At 37.4% G+C, this 23,656-nt stretch overlaps 1 protein-coding gene and 1 long non-coding RNA gene across 3 annotated transcripts in view; both read right to left on the bottom strand.

The window, feature by feature from the left end:
- Window positions 1-14,251, bottom strand: part of LOC141584308 (uncharacterized) — a 39,648-nt gene extending 25,397 nt beyond the window's left edge. Inside the window, exon 1 of the long non-coding RNA XR_012517284.1 lies at window positions 38-14,251. This is a non-coding gene — a long non-coding RNA (uncharacterized LOC141584308). The remainder of the gene's footprint in view (window positions 1-37) is intronic.
- Window positions 1-23,656, bottom strand: part of ZFAND3 (zinc finger AN1-type containing 3) — a 329,390-nt gene that overhangs the window by 136,800 nt on the left and 168,934 nt on the right. The gene's annotated exons all lie outside the window — the stretch shown is intronic.

Genomic DNA, 23,656 nt, shown 5'->3' with positions numbered 1-23,656 from the left:
GAGTTACACTCAAACCAGTAGGTATATTAGTATATACAAAATTGATTATTATATACAAATTGATTAGTATATACAAAATTTATCTGCTATGTCCTGTTTCATTCACCTACCGGATACTTCACCAAATTTCTCCCTTTGTGATTCTTGAGAACAAGATGCAATTTCTCCACTAGAAATGGAGATGCTTGCATTACATAGCATGCAGCAGCATTCTACATTGCACTACCGCCTGCCACACCCCCTCCCCACCATTTAACGTGATTGACGCAGAGTGTGCTAAACATCTCAATTCTGAATGCACATACAGAATGTTTCAAAGTACATTCCCAACTATCAAATGTCTAATTTTAAGTGTATCTTTTTTTATATTTTAAACCTTCATATTATAGTTTCAAAAAAAAAAAGGTGAAATACAGCTATGTATTAATTAACTGAGAAACAGGTTATAACATTTTGCAAAGATTTACATAAGGTTTTACCTTCCAGAATCCTCTTAATTGATCAAGTCTGATCATAAATGATATAATAATTTACAGAATTTGATCACATTTTAAGTGTAATAGAGTTCCAAACAACCACAAAACCAAATTAATACAAAAATAATTCTGCTACTGATTACAGAGAATCAAATAATATTCTGAGAACATACAAGTTACAAACCAAGATGATAACAACCTGAAGAAAAAAAAAAAAAAAACTTCCTCCTTCGTACTATTAGCAAAAATGCCACAAAGTACAAATCCACGAACCAAAAAGAAATCCAAATTAAAACTATATTGAGACATCACCACACACTCACTAGAATGACTAAAATTTTTTTTAAAGACTGACAATACCATGTGTTAGCAAGGATATAGAGCACCTAGAACTCTCATATACTACTGATGGGAATGTAAAATGGTACAGCCACTTTGGAAAACAGTTTGGCAGTTTCTTATAAAGTTAAGCATACAGCTACACGTTATCATACAACCCCAAAATTCTACTCATGTGTATTTATGCAAGAAAACAAAAGCATATGCTCACACAAACACCTGTACTCAAAGGTCCTTAACTCAAAAATACTCCAATACTGTAAATAACCCAAATATCCATCAGCTCAACAAACTGTGGTAAATCTATGCAATAGAAGGCAATGAAAAGGAATGAACTACTGACACATGCAACAATACAAATGAGTACCAAACGTATTATGCAAATTGAAACAACCCAGACCCAACTGTATACGTTCATTAATATAAATTTTTAGAAAAAGTAAAATGAGCCAGGCATGGTGACATACATCTGTATGTCCTAGCTACTTGAGAGGTCGAGATGGGAGGATCACTTGGGTCCAGGAGTTTGAGACCACCCTGGGCAACACAGCGAATGATGAGCATTTTTTCATGTTTGTTGGCCTCATATATGTCTTCTTTTGAAAAGTGTACATTCGTATCCTTCACCCACTTTTGGATGGGCTTCACCACCTATCTTTTATAATCTGCATACAAAGTATTTAGAGAAAAGTTCAGCTACATTAACAAACTAAAACAGAAAAATTAAAGCTTTTCACAATCTGTTATTACTACATTCTCACTGAAGCTCTAATAAAAGCATGAAAAGACTTAACAGTTGAATACAAAAGCAAGCACCATATCACCAAACCTGACTAATCTAATCAAAATATACGATTATATATAAACTTTCAAAATCCCAGTTAAAGTCCTGTACAACAGGTCCTCAAGTAACACTGTTTCCTTCAACATCATTTCATAAGAAGGATGATAAGGGGGGATAAAATCAACTCCCAACTGGGTCCACTGTCCGCATGGCTCACCCCTTCTCCCAATGCATGCGTGCATTTTTTTCTGCATATTCCCCCCACAACCCAAAGCTATGCATGCTAGATTCATTGATGAGTCTCAATGGTTCCAGAATGAGTGAGTGTCAGTGCAACCTGTGATGGGATGGTGCCCTGTCCAGGGCTGGGTCTCACCTGGCACCCTAAGCTGTAATAACTGGGTAACTATTATCTTGTGTTTATTTTCTGTCTTAAATGTATGTATAGTTCACATTTATTCCAATATTCAATGTTAGAAGTGTTTCGGTCTTTCTTTACATGTTTAGTGATGTTTTTTACGACCAGAAAGAAGCCACAGGACTTAACTCTGCCAGTTATCTGACAGACATGGAATAAAGTAAACATTTTTTTCTCTTGCACCCTCACGCCCCACAAATTCTCATTTCAGCAGGAAGGCCAAAACTAGTGATAAAATATAAATTTCAAATTCAAGAGAATGTAATGTAACTGTAACCTATTTGTTAATTCTGGCAAGTGATTACATACTGTTTATAAATTAAAAGGCAATGGTAACCAGTAGTCATAACGTTGTCTCTTAAAATATATTCAGATAAAAGCAGAGAGGTCTCTGTATTAGTGTGAATAAAAGATGAAGGAGGAGACCTAATCTGGCCCAGGAACTTCCTGGGAAACCTCCTCCAATAGAAATTAAACCACATCTACCTTTAAAACAAAATTTGGATGGTTGCAACATACGATAGGTTACAGCAGGATCCTGTAAAAGTTCACAACAGTTTTGGTAAGCTCTTGTAGACGAACAGATGTACGAGATTTGAAAGATCTCTTTGTCTCTCCTAATATAACCATTTTTCAGATATTTACACTGAAGACTGCAGGGTGGCAAATAAACACTGGCTCTTTTCTAACCTGAAATTTAGCAGTATTTTGGAAATTACTTGCTGGTCAGTAAAAAGAAGAAATACACCACCAAAAGTACAGGATGTCAGTGAGAAATCAAGCCAAAAGCATTTATCACTTGTTAAGATGTTACCCAAACCTAGTGTTTTCTCCTCCTTCACAAAACCTAGCATCAGAGATCACACACTCTTAGTGGAAAAGTTTAGAAACTTTTCTCTTTAAATTTTATTTAATTATTTGATTAGTAAAACAATCAAAAAGCTCAATTCAAAAGATACAAAAAGGTATAAAATGAAGCCTCCTTAGGCTCAGGTCTTCCATTCAGTTTTCCTCTTGAGTGGCAACTGAGGTACTTACTACTGATAACACAGGTCTGCAAGGCAACCAATTCTAGTATAGGAGCTAATAGCTGGTCTGAACAATATGCTCACAAGCAAACTTTGAGGGGATTCTTAATTACTTACCAAAGGATTAATTAAACCCTGGATGCAAGCATAAAAGAAATGATTATAAATTTAAATATCTATTACTAGAAGTCCCATTGTGATTTTTTTTACAGATCATACCATACCGAACTAATTTAAACCTGTACCCTTCAACTAGATCTTAAAAGTGAGCCATAGTCTTTAAGTATTCAAGTCTTTAAGAAGCTTAAACTTAACCCAGCTAACAGTAAAACAATCCTGGGTAGGGGTAAGGAAGAGGAAAAGGAGAAAGAAAAAAGCACTGCGGTGGGGACAAAGAGAAGATGAAAGAGATGGTGGGGATGCAGGGAGAGGGATAGAAGGAGAGAAAGAGAAGAGGGGAGGGGGAGAGAGAATCTCTGTTGTCCAGAGTGGCACTCTCATGCTCAAAATTCTAGCTTTCAACAGAGCACTCAAACTGCTGGGAGACAGCAGATGGAGTAGATTACTTTTAAAACAGTTAAGAACTGTCTTAACTGGTCCAAAAATATCTTCCTTCTTAAAAAAATGTTCCTCTATCTGTGATTTTACCTGGGTTTTCCTAAACATAAAACCAAGACTGAAAAGAAAAACTTAAAAACAGTTTCTAAGTTCTTTAGATACACCCATGTATATCTAGTTGATAAGCTAATTATAAACTATACTATCATTGATGCAGGTCTCAAGGCCTTTCTATATAACCTTTTTGGTTTTTTTTAGGCTAGTCTTAATTGCTATTCTAAACAACCTATTTCCTCTAATAATCCTGGTTTTGGAACACTTGAATTAGATAAGGTAAAGGCTATGTGAAAGTTACCTAATTGAAACCCTTGTTTTCAGAAAGGTACTCTAAATCAGTATCTCAAACCTGCTATGCATGTGAATCACCTGGGGATCTTGTTAAAATGCAGGTTCTGATTCAGCATGTCTGGGGCGAGGCCTGAATTTCCAGCAGCTCCCAAGTGCTATTAATGTAACTAGTCCCTGTATCAGACTTTGGGTAACAAGGCCCTAAATCATAAGATTTCAAGTTATCCCTTCCAGTCTCACAAAAACTAAATAACTCAACATGACAATGTACACCACTACTCAGCTTTGCGAGTATCTATGGAAACTGAGGTGGGCTGCTTTCTCATTTGTGTTCAAATTTTCCAAAAGCTTATTTAATGAGCCTAAAATTAATTAAAAATACCCTTTTGCAGCTGTGCAAGAATTCACTTAGAGCTGTTATAAGCTACCACCATAGTTTAAAATTTAATATTTATACCGTTAAATTATTATTCAAGTTATTTATAACTACTCAGTTAGCAATTCCTAAACCCTGGGCCACAAACTATGTGATTTTTTTTTTTTTTTTAAATTGAAATAGGGTCTTGCTCCATCACCCAGAATGGAGTGCACTGGCGCAATCATGGCTCACTGCAGCCTCAACCTCCTAGGCTCAAGTGATCCTCCCACTTCAGCCTCCCAAGAGCTGGGACTACAGGCATGTATCACCATGTCCAGCTAATTTTTATATTTTTTGTAGAGATGGAGTTTTGCCAGGCTGGTTCTGAACTCCTGAGCTCAAGCAATCCTCCTGCCTCGGCCTCCAAAGTGCTAGAATTACGGAGATGTAATCCTCAGCCTCTCAAAGTGATAGGATTATAGGCATGGGCCACCATGCACCCAGCCAGTAATGAAATTCTTATTAAATGGGAAGGACAATATCAGTTTTTCATAGAGGCAAATATATGCTACATTGTTACATATGTTACATTTTGTTATAATTTATAACTCTATGGAGATAATTTTCCTTTTAAATGTACAACTGAATAAAAGTTGGCAAGTGTATGTTCATCACTTTCTTTTCACTCTTTAATTTTTTTAAAAACTGCTTAACCTGATCGAAATATCTGAGAACCAACAAATTCAAATGACTTCTCCACATCTCTGCCTTCTCTTAGAACTCAGGATGTATACTCGGACTATGTGTGTGTATGACTGCAGGAGCACTTGGAACCACTTGTGGTCTTTTTTAATCAGTTCTCCTCATCAATTCCCAAGTTGTGACTTCATTTACTAATGAAATTGTGCTGATTCTCTTGGATGAGTCTGGACTGGAAGAGAGGCAGAGGTGCCATATGAAGACACACAATATAAGGCAATTCCTAAAGCCCTTGGAAGTTGGACATCCTGTGATTTCAGAGAATCCATACCTTTTCCTCTTCCCTTCAAAGCATGAGCCAAAGCTATCAATCAAAAAACACCCTCTTCCTCAGCTCCATAGGCTTAGCACATGGCAGTGTTGTTATGTTCTGAGAAGCATGTAGATGAGTTTTATACACTCTGCCCACTCTGCGTTATATATAACAGAAAGACGCTATGCTTTCTTTAGATGCATGTAAGCAGATTGTCCTGCATTAATAATACTGAAGGCAAACACACTTGAAACAGCAAAGTTCAAGAAGAAAGCCAAATTTATATTTAATTTAGAAAGGACAGTCTCTTAATTAGGCAAATCTCACATTTTATAAAAAAGAAACAATTAGAATTGTTTAGCGTGAATAAAATTAGTGTGAAATTTCTCACTATCCCATATTCCATTATAGCAAACACAGAGACACACAACAGCTGGTCAATTTAACTTATATCTCCTGTTATTAAACATTACCTTGGTCCATTATATTCACTTTCTTTCCCGACTCCTTCCCCACAGAAAAGACAATATATAAACTGTATACTGTATGTCATATTGGGAAGATGATGACTTTTTTCTGGGGCATGCTGCATGAAGAAGTTGTAACTACAAGAAACTGAAGTAAAAGTAACCCATAGTATACATCTTCAATGTTAAGTCTCAGAGACACACCATGCAGAGAAGAGCTACGGAAGTCAGCTGGCTCTGTCTTCATCCGTGTTTGCTTAGCACACCATGAGAAGACTCTTCTGGTTCAATTATCTGTGATTAACTAATTAAGAACTTTAAAAAGAGACGGACCAGAATTATTGGCTCAAGAAATCTGCCAAATATCCATGTATGTGCTGATGTCCCCCTGAACTGTACATTTAGTTTAGTGTACATTCATAACACTCAAGTAGTCAACTTTTCCTCATGCACAGTGAAGAACTATAAAAACATAGTAATGCTTTCAATCCTGTTTTAAAAAACTGTTCTAGAAACCTGACGAAATAAAGGTTTTTCAGCTGTAATATTCTTCTCTTGGCAAGTCCCACTTTATTTACCATGCAGAATGTAGTAACTAAATAATAATTAACACGATTTTTAAAAATTCCATCATTATAAGAAAAGTGATTAACTCTAAAAACAAGTTAACTATCTCTCAGGTAATTCAAATGACTTGCCAAAGTGCTCAAAACAGAGAGGGAAGGATAGAGGCTGGTCAATCCTATTTAAGAGCTCCTTTGGCCGGGCGCAATGGCTCATGCCTGTAATCCCAGCACTTCGGGAGGCCAAGGCGGGCGGATCACAAAGTAAAGAAATGAAGACCATCCTGGCCAACATGGTAAAACCCCGTCTCTGCTAAAAATAAAAATAAAAATAAAAATAAAATTATCTGGGCCTGGTGGTGTGTGCCTGTAGTCCAAGCTACTCGGGAGGGCAGGAGAACTGCTTGAATCTGGGAGGCGGAGGTTGTAGTGAGCCGAGATCAGGCCACTGCACTTCAGCCTGGCACCTGGCGAAAGAGCAAGATTTTGTCTCCAAAAAAAAGCTCCTTCTACCACATTACGTGATTCTGATCTAGAAAAGTCAGATGCCACTTAAAGTGTATTTTGGCAATCAACTGTTAGTTCTTATTGACAATGTAATAATGCACACCTATACTCATCTTATATACTGGCACTATACAGAAAATAAGATTGCAAGGAATTATCCTTAGAAACCATTCGTCAATGTCTGCCATCTTTTGGTAAAGATATTAAAACCCATCTTTGACACTTCAATACTCTTTATCAAAACATGCTTAGACAGATCTGTATAGTGACGGTAGATATATAGAATATGTCTATAAAGACCCCAAAATAAAACCATCCCATGTGGAGCTCCTGGGGTTTGAAATGGCACTAAAAGAAATTTATCAGATTCTCTGCAAATCTGCTGAGCAGACTCATTTATCTTACTCATACAAAAACTTCTCAGCCACTCAGAGGCTGATTATCTGACTGAAGATGGTCTATATCTTTTTGTTACAGGTTGAGCATCTCACTATTCACACACACAAATCTATGAATTTGTGATGTCAAGAAAATCACCACTTTTTAGAATCAGAAGAGACCATAGTGATTTTCTAGTTCAACATCTTGGGATGTAGGTAAGTTCTGGCTAACTACTGACTGAGCCTCCCAAAAGAACTACCACTCTCTTTCTCAGTCTGGTACACCTTTGACATATGATGATGATGATCTGTTTTATAGCTAGACATTTAATGGAAAAGTCAAAAAATTTGACTTTAAATGATTAAAAATAAAGGTTAAGAATTATCTCTGGATTTCATACCATCCATACTCTACAATAACATCATGTATTGGGCTAAAAATTCAAGTGTAAAGATTATAAACTTATATTCTGCACATTCTAATATTCAAAATTTAGAAAATATAGGATCAAAGTATAAATGAAAATATTGTTACATTTAATATCGTTCAATCTGGAGACCCATTTATTCATTCGTGTGTGTGCGTGTGTGTGTGTGTGTGTGTGTGTAGAAAGCTTTAGCATTACCAAGTGTGTTGCCTCTATCAGGACACTGCTGTCCTAAGAAGGGATGAGGAGGGGGGCAAGGAAAGGGGGAGAAGAAAAAGGGGAGGGAGACAGAGAAAAATTAAAAAGAAATAAAAACAGAGTAGGAACACTGACCATATCACCAAGGCAGGCAATATAATGCTATGAGGAAACAGTGTTGGAAATCAAATGCCTCCTTGGTAAGATCTACCAAATCTGTACTATCAGAAATCACCTTCAAAATACATAAAAGTTTTTGACAATCACAAGATCTCAACCTGAGCATATCCAAGTTCTGCGATACAAATTGGAATCCCTTCCAATGGCCTCTCTCTGCATATTTTATACCAAACCCCATGTGACCAAATTTTTTTAATGTAGGACTCCAAAAATCCTTCAAGGGACTACGGTAAAAGCTAGAAAGCTGACCCTGGAAAGCTTGATAATGAGACTTGACTATCCTTCAGTCTAATATGAAATATAACAACATTAATGAGAAAAGCTGAGAGAAAGAAAAGTTGAGTTGTCCCTCAAACAATATTAGAGTCATCAAGAAAAAATAAGTGAGTTTTTTCATTCAGACAAAAGATGATGATGGCAGCAGGTTAGAGAGAACCCACAGTAATAAGCAGTGAATGAAAGGCTAGTTCCCTGAAGGCAGAAGGAGAAAGATACACAAATAGCAACGTTAAGATTCTGGACCAGCCAGGTGCTGTAGCTCACGCCTATAATCCCAGCACTTTAGGAGGCCGAGGTGGACAGATTGCTTGTAAACAACAAAAAACCCCATCTCTTTAAAAGAAAAAAAAAAAGGCCGGGCGCGGTGGCTCAAGCCTGTAATCCCAGCACTTTGGGAGGCCGAGGCGGGTGGATCACGAGGTCAAGAGATCGAGACCATCCTGGTCAACATGGTGAAACCCCGTCTCTACTAAAAATACAAAAAATCAGCTGGGCATGGTGGCACGTGCCTGTAATGCCAGCTACTCAGGAGGCTGAGGCAGGAGAATTGCCTGAACCCAGGAGGCGGAGGTTGCGGTGAGCCGAGATCGCGCCATTGCACTCCAGCCTGGGTAACAAGAGCGAAACTCTGTCTCAACAACAACAAAAACAAAACAAAACAAAACAAAACAAAAAAAAAAAAACCACAAAAATTAGCTGGGCATGGTGATGCATGCCTTTAGTTCCAGCTACTCGGGAGGCTGAGATGGGAGGACTGCTTGAGCCCAGGTGGTGGAGGCTGCAGTGAGCTGAGATCATGCTGATGCACTCCAGCCTCGGTGACAAAGTGAGGCACTGTCTCAAAAAAAAAAAAAAAAAAAAAAAAAAGAATCTGGTTTTTTAATACTAAAGGTTCATTTACTCAAATTTCATTAATTGCATTTATAAATAAAATACAATGTACAAGATGTTTTAATTATTACAAACTAAATTAAAATACAGTGGTATAGTGGAGAGGGGGTAGATGACTACAGCAGTTTATTTGCTCAGTGCATCCCAGGAATAGCTTTCATTTCAGGCCTACACTTTGTGCATCCAAGGTCAGAAGCAAACTTATGACAGCAATTCAGTTCAGCATGTAGAAGAATGGCATTCAGTAAACTGTACCATCACTTCACACAAAGAAAAGAAAATGTAACCATGGCTGCAGAGATCTCGTTGGGTCACTCTAAGCTGTTGCCAAGAGATGTAACTGAACTGTGGATCCTTTCAAATAGATCTCTATGTGAGGGGCTGAATACAGAGAACCAACAAACTAAGACTGCTGTCATCTTCCTAAAAGATGAGGAGTAGCATTCTTTGCCTATCATTGGAGGCAACATTGGTGGCTTTCTGGTTTTGATAATTATAGTCACTCTGCCCAAGTGTGGCTTTTTAACCCCCAGTGCTTTTCTTGTGTTAGGAAGGTACATGACTTTTTTAAAAAAGAAAATATAGACAATTAAACTTAGCATAGTGAAGGCCCAGATGAAGTCAGAGAATCTGCTTGCAGAAGAAAATTAGGATCTGCTCTCTCATCCACTGGGAGACAATATCAACCAATCCCTGAAATTCTAGAGACTTGGTGTTGTACTGATTGCTTTTTCCTTTACAATGATCTAGACTGGCATCAAACAAATTGTGGGCTATCATGGGGTGTTTTCTTTTAATTTTATTGTGGGTTTTTTTTTTGTGACAGAGTCTCACCCTTTTACTTGGGCTGGAGTGCAGTGGCAACTGCAATCTCTTCCACCTGGGCTCAAGTGATTCTCCCACCTCAGTCTTCTGAGTAGCTGGGACTACAGATGCAACACCACGCAAGCCTAATTTTTGGATTTTTTGTAAAGATAGGGTTTCACCATATTGCCCTGCCTGGTCTCAGACTCCTGGGTTCAAGCAATCCACCCACCTCAGCCTCTCAAAGTGCTGGGATTACAGGTGTGAGCCAATGTAACTGACCTAGAATATCGTTCTGTAACCATGTATTTCCCCCAAAATGTATGTACTGTGCAAAAAGTAAACTTGGGAAACATTTGATGTTAAACTGTTTCCTTTAAAAAATAAAATAAAATAAAATAAAGTAGGGTGAGGCACAGTGGCTCACGCCTGTAATCCTAGCACTTTGGGAGGCCAAGGTGGGTGGATCACCAGGTCAGGAGTTGGAAACCAGCCTGGCCAACACAGTGAAACCCTGTCTCTACTAAAACAAACAAACAAACAATTAGCTGGGCAAGGTGAAAGGCACCTATAATCCCAGCTACTAGGGAGGCTGAGGCAGGAGAATCACCTAAACCCAAGAGGCGGATGTTGCAGTGAGCCAAGATCGCACCATTGTACTCCAGCCTGAGCAACAAGAGTGAAACTCCATCTTAAAAAAAAATAGAGTAGTGTAATTTAGAACTAAACTGTAAGCTTCCTGAGGGTATCATCTTTGTACCCATTGTGTCTTCATAGAGGTTGGCAAGTATTTATTACTGAACCAAGCCAAGTTTATTTTTATATAGGCTTAAAACACATGAATACTTATAGTATATTTTCTTAAGGAAAATAATATCTCTTGAGTATTCTCTAATTCAGGCTTTTTACTGAATTGGACAAAATTCTCAGGCTGTGAATTTAAAATGTTCACATTTGATTGTATTTTCACAGGTAAAAACACGTACTTCTCTAGTAATACAATAAATTATTAGTTCAATGATGCTAAACTCTGTATACACCTAATATATCAATATTTAGACTAAAAGAAAAAGTATGAGAAGAACTCAGACCAACAGCCATAACTCAATTCTTTTGCATGCATCTACTCTTTACTCCTAGGGACAAAACCATTATCTTTACTTTTATTCCTCTGACCTCCTCTAAGAGCTTGACGCTATGGGAATACACAAATACATGTTTATCCGTGTTTTGAAAAAGATTTTCCAAGCTGAATCAACCAGACATCTCGCTCCAACTATATCATACAAATTTTGTTTATTTACATATGACCAAGGCATGAAGTAATGGCTGAAAAAGAACAAGTGCTAACATCAACCCTGTGATTTTATGAAGTAAAAAGTAATTCTAAATTCTACAGCTCTGAACCTCTGATCAAAAGCCCACTAAAAGGTAGGACTGTAATACAGCTTATGTTGCTCTGCTCTGTGCAAAGATAATAGGAACAGAAAATAATAGAAAGAATACCAAGATGAAGATCATTTATAACAGAACACAGACTGTCTTACAAGATACATTTGTATCAGCTCTTCAGTTCCCATCCTAACTATGATTTCAGGAGTACCTTGTGCCTTCCAGAAGGTCAAACCCTAGTAGTAATGGACTTGTGAAGAGGAGAGCAGTGAACCAGTTTCAGAAATAACAGAACATTGCTTCTAGGGGATTAATAGTATTATTCAATTGGAAGTTGGGACTACCCTATTCCAGGTCAAGAGAGAGTAACTTATTTAAGAACAACGAATAAAAATAAGAATATTTTCCACACTAAGGGTGGTCAGAGTTATTTTGAAAAAATTTTTTTTTTGATCCCCTTGGCAAAAGGACATATAAGCATTCTTGCATTTCTAAATTACTCTGCATTTTTCAACCTATTCCCCTTCAAGTGTGATTAGAGTGAATTCTGAGCTTTATTCAGGGCATTAGAGGAAGGTCCAGTGCCTATAATTTTCTCATTCATGAATATTTCTACTTCTAAAAAGAAAGAAGCATTAAGTAGAAGGCAGGCACAAGACTCAGTCAGTGATATGGTTTGGCTATGTCCCCACCCAACTGTCATCTTGGAATTGTAGCTCCTGTAATTCCTAGGTGTCATGAGAGGGACCCAGTGGGAGGTAACTAAATCACGGGGGCAGGTCTTTCTTAGAGTGTTCTCCCAATAATGAGTAAGTAAGTCTCAAGAAATCTGATGGTTTTATAAAGGGGAGTTCCCTTACACAAGCTCTCTTACCCGTCACCACGTAAGATGTGTCTCTGCTTCTCCTTTGCCTTCTGTCATGATTTTGAGGCCTCCCCAGCCATGCCAAAATATGAGTCTATTAAACCTCTTTCCTTTATGAATTACCCAGTCTCAGGTATGTCTTTATTAGAGAATGAATTAATACATTCAGGATCTAAAAACTTCTCACTCTTTCATAAACTTATTTGGAGGGCATAGAAAATCCAGTTTGTTTCTCAATATCAGAATTAGAAGAATTTGTAATTAATGGAAGGTGCTTTGGGTCTCGCAAGTGATAAACATCATTTTGAGATCAAGATCACCTTGGAACTTCTCAGGATCATCACAGGAAGCTTTTTGGTTTGTTTGGTACCTGAATTTGCTTTTATTTTTTAAGATTTTGTTTAAATTCCATTAGAGGGATAAATAAAAGCAATTCTACCTGCTACCCAGAAGTATTTTCCTTTTTTAAAAAAGCGTATTTTTTCCTTCTAATCAATGGAATCTATAAACTTTATTTTTTTAGAATAGTTTTACATTAAAAGTTGCCGGGATAGTACAGAGAATTCCCATATACTCAGGAGCCAATTTCCCCTATCATTAACGTCTTACACTAGTATGGCAGACTTGTTACAATTAATGAGCCAATACTGACACCCTATTAACTAAGGTCCACACTTGTTTAGATTTCCTTAGTTTTTATCTAATGTTCTTTTTCCAATCCAGGATCTCATCCAGGACACCACATGAGATTTAATTGTCATGTCTCTTACGTTCCTCTTAGGTGTGATAGTTTCTCAGATATTCCTTCTTTTTGATAACCTTAACATTTATGAAGAGCACTGGTCAGGTATTTTGTACAATGCTCATCAATTGGGGTTATCTCATTGTTTTCATGGTTATACTGGATTAGTAGGATTGGGGGACAATCACAGAGGCCATTCTCATCATATCATACACCAAGGGTACATACAATCAACATGAATGATCACTGTTGATGTTAATCTTGATCACCTGGCTGAGGCAGTGTTTGTCAGGTTTCTCCATTGAAGTCACTTTCCCTCCCTTTCCACACTTTGGAAGTCATAGGCACAGCCCACACTTAAGAAACAGAGAGTCAGGTTCCCTTGCTCCAGCGGCAAAGTATCTACATAAATTACTTGGAATGCTACATGGCAAATTTATCTCTTTCTCACCCTTTTAGTTATCTGTCACTAAATATGTATCAGTATGGACTCATGGATATTTATTTTATACTTCAGGTTACAACTTGTTAGTATTTTATTTTGTTGCTCAAATAGTTCCTTCCAGCTTTGGCCATTGGGAGCTCTTCAGTTAGTTGGCTCCGGTGTCCTTCTGACATGCCCCCATCACTGTGGGGTTCTTTAAAGCACTTCTTTACTTTATGGCACTACAATATGTTCAAAGCTCATTTTGTATATTTCCTACTCCAGTCGTAGAACTGACCATTTCTCCAAGAGCTCTAGTTCCTTCTACTGGAGAATGGTAATTAGAAACCAGGATCCAGGTGCTACATATAATCACTGCTGCTGGATCTAGGCCCTCTCAGCAGACAGAGCAAGAAAATAATGTGTATACCAATCTGTGTATACATTCATCTCTGTAAATATTTCTATATTTAACCTTCTGTTATCCACATTAAGTATCCACATTACTGATATAGCCTTCTCTAACTCATTACCATATGGACCATTCTAGCCTCCTCCCATTACTCTTCTGTAAACACCCACCCCAACAATGAGAAATCTGGCTTCCACCATCCACTTATTTAATTCCTCAATTCCAATATACACGTACAGCACCATCAGAACTATTAACCTATACTCCCATGAAAAACAACTTCATCAATTAGAACACAATACTCAGGTTCAGGTCCTATTGCCTTTGGTCTTTCAGAATCCACTCATTTCCAAATTTACTTAATTCAGTACTTTTTCTCCCCAGCCAACCTCCTCACTCACCCTGCCCCGCATCCCCCCACCAACCCTCCCCCCCCCACCCGCCACATTACAGCTGTTTCATTCATCTGTAATACAGTCTGTTTTAAAACATTCTGCAATTCTATCCTGGGATCTCCTAATTTTTTAAAATTCTCATACATTAAAATTCATTCTTTGTGCTGTAAAAGTTCTGTATGTTTTGACAACTGTCATGTACCCACTCTTCCACAGGATCATACAGAATAATTCTGCTCCCCTAAAAATTCCCCCGTGCTTCACCTATTCAATCCTCTTCACTTCCTGAACTCATGGCAACCACTCATCCCTGCATTATCATTTTAGTTTTCCATCTTCCATGTCAGACTAATGAAATGATACAGAATTTAGCTTTTTTAACCAGCTTCCACTATGTAATTTGCATTTAAGATTCATCCATGTCATTTTGTGGTTTGATAGCCTATTTCTTTTTACTGTTGAATAATAGTCTACAGTTTGTTTATCCATTTGCCTATCGAAGAACATCTTTAGTTGCTTCCATTTTCTGGAGATATAATACAGCTGCTATAAACATTCATATCTATGTTTTTGTGTGAACCTAAGTTTTCAAAAGAAATTTCAATAAAGCAGTTAACACCATCTCTTCTTCCTGAACAATCTTTCAATTCTATTACTTATATACCGAAGTCACCAAAGTCTCTCCCTACCAAATTGGTGCATCTGTCCAAGAAGCTCTATTTCTCGGCACAATTTTCATTGCACATGTGCTAGCCACTCTTTTCAACGCTTACCTGTGAATTCAACTAAATCGAATAAACATTTACTATCATTACTAAGGGCCTACTATGTGTCAGGCACTGTAAATACTAGGATTCAAAGGATGAATGAAACAGTGGTCATGGCCCAAAGCACCTCCAGTTAATTCACCTGAAGCACAAGGAACAACAGAAGTGCTTCACAGTGCATACAAGCTTACCCTAATAGCTCTCCCTCCCTCCTTGCATATCCTTACATATAATATGAACTGCCTGTGTATTTTTATTTGAGTCTTGCCTCTCACACTATGCATGCATCTGAGCTAAGTTCCTAGCTTTCTGTATGAATGACAAATCCATCATAATTCTTATCATCAGAGTTAACAGGCGTTCCTTAACCCTCTTCTATCATGACAGTGCTATTCTTTCCTCCATCCTCATTTTCCTTAAAGGGCCTGGAATCATATACCAGCTACACTCCTGAAATTATAGGAACTAAAAGACTATACCAAAGAAGAAGACTGATATGTTAGAGCACTTCTAATTTAATATTGCTTGTATCTCGCCAATTCTTTCTTTCCCCAATGGAAATAAGAAAATAGTATAAACAACTCAACCCCTTTCTACCATTTGTATGCAAAATGACTGGACAATGCAAAATGACTTTACAAGGAATATAAAACATTTAATTCTGCAATTTTATTTCTCCCTACCTAATTCACATAATAAAGGTACTGCCAGGCACAAACTAGCATATGAAGTTCGAGAGTACATTTGATTCTCTTCTGGAAATTTATCCTACAAAAATAATTCAATAGAAGAAAAATATTCTACACAGAAAATGTTCATTACTATATTATGTGTAATAATGAAAAACTGAAACAACCAAAACAATCCCAAAAGTAGAGGAGAAGATACGTAAATGTGGATAAATTACTCAATGGTATAGTATGTAACAATTCAAAATAATTGGAAAACAAAATAGAAAGATGGGAAATGTCTGATATTGTAGAATATAAGATTACAAATGTATTTATACACTGCAAACACACATAGGAAGAACCTGAAAGAAAATATATAGAAAATGATTTAGGTAATACAATTAACAAAAATTTTTCTTAATTTTTTCCTTTTATAATATTAGTCTAAAGAAAAGTTAATGTATCCCTTTATTTTAGACACAGTTTTACAGGTTCTTCCAAAACATACTCAACAGAAAAAAAAAACAGAACCTATTGGGGGATAAGGGGCAGCTAATAATAACTGAACTCAGGAAATGTTAGATAAAGATCTGACTGCTTGGCTTGTATCTAGGCTCTGCTAAATTACTACTTTTGTTAATTGTGAGATGGTTACCAACCTCTGCGAATCGCCATTTAAATTGGGAGCACTTATATTTTGGTGATAATTTAAAAGAAGTACGTAACTAGTGTACAATAAATTTAAGTTTTATTATTCCATTCATGTATGTGTTGATCAGATAATGCTGAAGAGAAATATTGTGAAGACTATCAATATAATCTTACAGCAGCATATATTTTGTGTTGATTGTCTGGTGATGGAAACTATAACCATTGAAAATCTGCTCTTAAAATTCATTTTCTTCTGTAAGATAAGAGTCTCTTTTTTTCTAGCTCTTTTTTTTTTTTCCTTTCTTTCTTTTTTGAGATGGAGTTTCGCTCTTGCAGCCCAGGGTGGAGTGCAGTGGAGGGATCTCAGATCCCTGCAACCTCCACCTCCCAGAGGCAATTCTCTTGCCTCAGCCTCCCGAGTAGCTGGGATTACAGGTGGCTGCTACCATGCCAGGCTAAATTGTTTGTATTTTTAGTAGAGATGGGGTTTCACCATGTTGGCCAGGCTGGTCTCAAACTCCTGACCTCAAGTGATCCACCTGTCTCAGACTCCCAAAGTGCTGGGATTACAGGTGTGAGTCACTGCATCCGGTCGAGTCTCACTGTTTTAAACTCCATTCAAAAATTTTAAATTTAGAATAATTTGATGGTATCCTTTAAAATAAAATCACCTGCTGACATGTTGATATTTCAAATAAACTTATTCATTTTACTTAGTAATTGTGTTTGTTTTGCTTTTTGTGCTCATAAAAAGGCTTTTTAAAAACTAAAATTTCATTTAAGGAAGAGCTCCTGCTTTACTCATCTTTGTATTTCCCAGCACCAAGCACAGTATATAACATATATAGGCAACAATTAATAAGTATTTATCAACTGAATTCTTATACATTTTTTATTCCCACTGCAAAATTAAATTTTTCAACAATGTGGCAAAGAAATAATTATCATCATATGTTACTAATGCAATTTTCCAAAAGGTATACCTGTTTTACTCTAGAACCTCTCATTAATAGAAACCCAAAAACTATGTGCACAAGAAACCAAGAGACTAGGCTCTTTGGACTTATTACTACCTTGCGTTGCTGAAGACAACTTGGGTTGAGAATTTAATGCTCGAAAACACTAAGTTCTTCTAAAATGCTTGCCCCTACAATAATGAATGTAACTGACACCCAAGATTAGTTTCCCTCAGCTTAAGAAAGAGGTTAAAATTAAATTTCTACTAAGAAGATTACCTCAAAAGAAGAAAAAATATCGGGTTAACAGGATCTGCCAAGAGTCAACAGCTGCCTTGACATGGCATATTGTACCCACAGAATTAATATTCTCACACAGATGTCTCCAGCATTATCATGCCATCACCTCTCTGCTTTTATCCTCAACTTTTACTCTCTCGTTCATTCACTGACATATTCAAAGGACTTGCTCAACTGCTATACCATTGGCCTGCAACAAAGGCAGTCAGAACCACTGGATCAGCTAAAGACAACACTCTGGAGCATGATCATTAGGGTCACCCTCTCTTTACCCCCACCCCGGATAAGAAACATCTGGGCTAATCTCTACTGCACACCAGAAATTTGGGGGGACTTGCAGGACATCTGGCCACTAAAGATTAATGTTTGTTTATAAGACACACAATAGCACCTGCAAAAATCTGGCCTTAAATGCTTGGTAAATCTTCATTGTTTCAAATTACTCTAGTGAGCCACAAAATAAAACAAACTGCTTAATCCCGCCTGAGTTGTAACTAAGCAGCTATGCTTTATTGATGGAAATTGGAGAGTAAGAGTTACAAATCACATATTTAATATTATAAAGGCATCTACATTGTATTTGATAAATATAGACACCCTGAAGAAGTAAGGAAGTACCCTACACCCTGCCAAGCATACAACGTCAAAACAATGAAAAATGTTAAGACTGCAGCTCATAATTACTCATTCTACTATGAGGGGGGTGTTGGCAGGCAATTTCTGAGAGAAAAGTAATGTCTGAGCTTGGAATAAGCAGTCTCTCTTTATCAAAGAAGTAGACACTTAAGAACTGCTTCAGACTGCTCATAAATATTCCCATTCACAGGCAGACACCAGGTGGTCTGCCTAAGCTGATTGTGGGTAGAAGCTATTCTGGAAAAAATAAAAACAAGAGTGTTTTCCCACTTCTTTGGTCCACTATGGGAGGGGAAATAAGCTGCTGTCCTATGTTTTTTTTTTGTTTTGTTTTGGTTTTTTTTGAGACGGAGTTTCACTCTTGTTACCCAGGCTGGAGTGCAATGGCGCGATCTCAGCTCACCACAACCTCCGCCTCCTGGGTTCAGGCAATTCTCCTGCCTCAGCCTCCTGAGTAGCTGGGATTACAGGCACAAGCCACCATGCCCAGCTAATTTTTTGTATTTTTAGTAGAGACAGGGTTTCACCATGTTGACCAGGATGGTCTCGATCTGTTGACCTCGTGATCCACCCGCCTCGGCCTCCCAAAGTGCTGGGATTACAGGCTTGAGCCACCGCGCCCGGCCTTGCTGTCCTATGTTAAGAATTTTTCCACTATTGATTCCATCATCTTCAGGATCATAACATTATAATTGGTATGTAATCATACTGTTTTCTAACAGAAGCCAAAACACACACAAATACACACTCCATCAACTTGTTCTTTGAACCACAGACACACAGTTCTAGTAAGTAAATGTAAATAGTTTTTTAAAAAGTTAGAAATCCAATTCTTTTACTGGTCCTATGTTATACCCTGTTTGAGTGGTAGTTCAACAACAATTCATCTTTGTTGGTAACATTCACTCATTCAAGGATTTCAGTATCTTTGCAAAAAATGGAAATATGACAAAAAGCCAAAAGAATTTAGAGTTGCATGCTAAACAAACAAAAATACTACTGCGTTGTATAATATTCATTTAAGACAATCCTCACATGACAATTTTGTTCTGAGTAAGGTAAAGGCAAGCTATGAAACATTTCAGAAAACTTGTTTTACTTTAAATTCCTGAGTTTTTACACCACATGTTCTCACTCATAAGTGGGTGCTGACCAATGAGAACACATGGACATAGGGAGGGGAACATCACATACCAGTTCCTGTTGGGGGGTTGGGGGAGCTAGGGAAGAAATAGTAGGGGGTGGCGGGATTGGGGAGGGATAACATTAAGAGAAATATCTAATGTGGATGATGGGGGGATAGTTGCAGCAAACTGCAATTGCATGTGTATACCTATGTAAAAATCCTGCAAGAGCTGTACTTGTACCCCAGAACTTAAAGTATAATCAAAAAAATAAAGAAAAAATACATAAATTTAAAAAAGATCATGTTGTCTGTAAAAACAAAAAATTTCCTGAGTTTTTAAAGGAAGTGAGCGATATGCATACACACTTCATTGGTAACAATGAACAGTTCATGTTATCAATAATTTGGAGAAAAACAGTCTCTTTAAAAGTAAAACAGGCCAGGTACAGTGGTTCATGCCTGTAATCCCAACACTTTGGGAGAGCAGGGTGGGCAGATCACCTGAGGTCAGGAGTTCAAGACCAGCCTGGCCAACATGGTGAAACCCCATCTCTACTGAAAATACAAAAATTAGCTGGGTGTGGTGGCATGCGCCTGTAATCGCAGCTACTTAAGAGGCTGAGGAACAAGAATCACTTGAACCCAGGAGGTGGAGATTACTGTGAGTCGAGATGGGACCACTGCACTCCAGCCTGAGTGACAGAACAAGACACAGTCTCTAAATTAATTAATCATTTTTTAAAAGTGAACAGAAATCAGCAAAGGTTTTATTTTTAGCTCTATGGTTTCATTATGTCACATAAAGGAGATCAAAAAAATGTGACATAGGCTATTAAATAACGTGGAGTTTTTTCCTTGATTGAAAGACACTTTTTAACCATAAAAAATTTAACCCAAAAGTGAGACTGGACTCACCAGATTACATAGTAACTGCAGATGGAAAAATATATGTGTACAATGAAATGATCTGGTGGTCATCAACTTAAGCATATGATCAAACATGACAATACCAAGAGAAGCACAATCAGCTGTTACAGAACTCCTGACATGATGCAGTAGCAAATGCGTGTCATCTAATAGTATTCTTGCCAAAAAATGTTTAGGCTGAACTGAACTGTGAGGAAACCAGTAAGATGAATCCAGAATGTTGGACACTGTATAAAACAGACTTTGATCAGGCTTAGACTCTTCAAAAAAACAAAAATTAATGTTAGGAAAAACAAAGAAACATACAAAAATTCTCAAAGGAACCAGCATAGACAAAAATTTAAAAAAAAAAAAAAAAAGAGAGACACATCATCCAACGCTTGAACGTTGATTGAATCTTGGATTAGTTTTAAAACTACAATAAAAAATATTTGGGGGCAATTAAAGATATCTGAATGGGGTTGTATATTCAATGCTATGGAACTATTATTATTTTTCTTAGGTATTACATATTTTTTAGTTTTTGTGACTATATAAAATAATATTCTTATTCTTGGGGAGAATACGCTGAGGAATTTAAGGGTGGAGTGTCAATGTTTGCAACTAGCTACAAGACAGCAAAAAAGTAGAGGGAGAAGAAAAGAGGAAATGCATATGTGGAGAAATGTGAGTAACTGGTCATTCTTGGTGAAAGATACATATGCATTCATTGTTCCAGGGTTTTAACTTTCCTGTAGGTTTGAATTTTTTTAAATAATAAAGTTGATAGAGGGGAAGAATGATTGTGGGAGCTCCACTCTTCTCATCTATTTGCACTACTAGGTTTTGCTTCTATTGACAAGCACACCTAAATCATCATTACTTTTCTCTCAGCAGCAAAAGATAAATTAAATGCTGATACATGATGGGCACCAAAGATATAAAGTTCTTTTTTTTTCTAAGCATAGGAAATACTGCCTAGAAATACAAATTCAGAAGAGAGCCCTTCAAGGGTGAATGAATTTAAAAGCCTAGTCTAAGAAACAACACAGTTTTCAAACCTTGTTACGTAAGTTACAAGTCCCAATCAAATTTTTAAAAAGCCAGTCAGCAAGAGTAGTATTTTCAAAAAATGCTAATCACATTGCCCATTTATAAATTTAAAGGTATTATCAAATATGATTTATCACCACAGGCAAGAAAATCATAACCTTTCATATTTTTATTTTCAAATGGGTTAAATGTCAAAAGAATGCTCAACAAATATAAAAGTTTAATAACCAAAACTCTTTCTGGTAGTATTTCATTAAGTAGCTTACAATATAAAAGCTAAAAGATTAAAAAACAATCACTGAAAAATATGAAACTCCAAAAGCAGCTCTGTAAAGCATTAAAAAACTGTGACAGACACACAGTGGGTACTCAGATATTTACTAAATGAATACTTCATTAAAGACAAAAGTATAACGCACGAGTCTGAAATATGCTACTGTCCAGAAAAATAGGGGCAAGTGAAAGTTCCCTGTTTAAAACTGCAACAAACCCAGCACTTTGGCAGGCTGAGGCAGGTAGATCACCTAAGGTCAGGAGTTCGTGACCAGCCTGGCTAACATGGTGAAACTCCATCTCTACAAAAAATGCAAAAATTAGTCAGGCACAATGGCAGGTGCCTGTAATCCCAGCTACTCGGTAGGCTCAGGCAGAAGACCCACTTGAACCTGGGAGTCAGAGGTTGCAGTGAGCTGATATTGTACCACTGCACTCTAGCCTGGGCAACAAAGTAAAACTGAATCTCAAAGAAAATTTAAAAATAAAATAAAATAAAATAATAATCACAAGTCCTAAGGATACACTCCTTCACAAAACAGTCTCCAAAGACCTAGAAGGAAAATGCCTCTCCAATGAGTCAAGAAACTGAGTTCTGGAAACCAATGTTAGCATATGTAACTAGCTTTTAAGAATCAAGTGGGGTTGTTCCTTAGACTCCTGGGGTTTCCAGAGACCCTTCTCTAGTGGTAAATAGTCAAACCCACCTGACTTAGAAAAAGATCTTTTGCGGCCGGGCGCGGTGGCTCAAGCCTGTAATCCCAGCACTTTGGGAGGCTGAAGCAGGTGGATCACCAGGTCAAGAGATCGAGACCATCCTGGTCAAGATGGTGAAACCCCATCTCTACTAAAAAATACAAAAAATTAGCTGGGCATGGTGGCGCATGCCTGTCATCCCAGCTACTCAGGAGGCTGAGGCAAGAGAATTGCCTGAACCCAGGAGGTGGAGGTTGCAGTGAGCCGAGATCGCGCCATTGCACTCCAGCCTGGGTAACAAGAGCGAAACTCCGTCTCAAAAAAAAAAAAAAAAAAAAAAAGAGAGAGAGATCTTTCAAAGGACACTGGATTATAAGTGACATTACATCCTTAGTGAAAACTGGCTCCCAGGAAAACAAACTCTTAGTCCTGACTGAACATTTAAGTGACAGAAAAGCCTGTCAAGGATGCCTGCCATGCCTGGGGTCATTCTTTCTGCATTAACTAAAACAGTTTACTTCCATGTCTATAACTAATTAGACTAAGAATGTTTAATGGAGGTGGCCAAGAGGAAAGGGTGAGAAAGACTGCTGGTTAAACTGGCACCATGAGAAACAGTAGTCATTGGCCACATGTGGTTACTGTACATTTGAAATTTGACTGGTCTGAACCGAGATGTGCTTAAGCACAAAAGATACAGCAAATTAAGAGACTTAGTATAAAAAACATATATATATATATATTTAAAACCTTAATAATTTTATACTGATATTGTAGAATTATTTCATGTATACTGTGTTAAAATTATTTGTTTATTTTGCCTTGTTTTGATTTTGCTTATATGGCTACTAGAAGTTTTAAAATTATGTTACGTATTTTTATTGAGCAGCACTGGGTCACACACTCTGACCAAAAAGAGCTCAGTAAAAGCACCAGTTTACTAGGAGTACTTACCAGGTTTGAATTATGTGCTATTAATACAGTATTTCTCTTAGTCTTTATAGCAGCTCTAGGAAGTACATGCCCTGGGTTCAAGAAAAGCAAACTGTGGCTTGAGGGGAAGGCGGTGGGGGGGCATACACATACAAAAGTACCCCAAAATCACAGTCTAGTAAATACCAGAGCAGGAATTTGAATGCAAACCTCCGATTCCAGAGCTTAAGCTCAGAACCCCTAGGCCAGTGATTTTCAAAGTATTGTCCAGGACTATCACTATCACCTGAAAAACTGCTAAAACTGAAAATTCTCCTGTTTTTCCCCAGACCTAGACAGTCGAATTCTGGAGGTGGGACTTAGTTAACAGTCTATAGTTAAACAAGCCATCCAGATGATGCTGATTCAGCCCCAAAGTTAGAGAACCACTGCCTTGGGCT

This window comes from Saimiri boliviensis, chromosome 4, assembly GCF_048565385.1.
Source record: "Saimiri boliviensis isolate mSaiBol1 chromosome 4, mSaiBol1.pri, whole genome shotgun sequence".
NCBI lineage: Eukaryota > Metazoa > Chordata > Mammalia > Primates > Cebidae > Saimiri > Saimiri boliviensis.
This window is presented reverse-complemented; position numbering and strand designations above follow the sequence as displayed.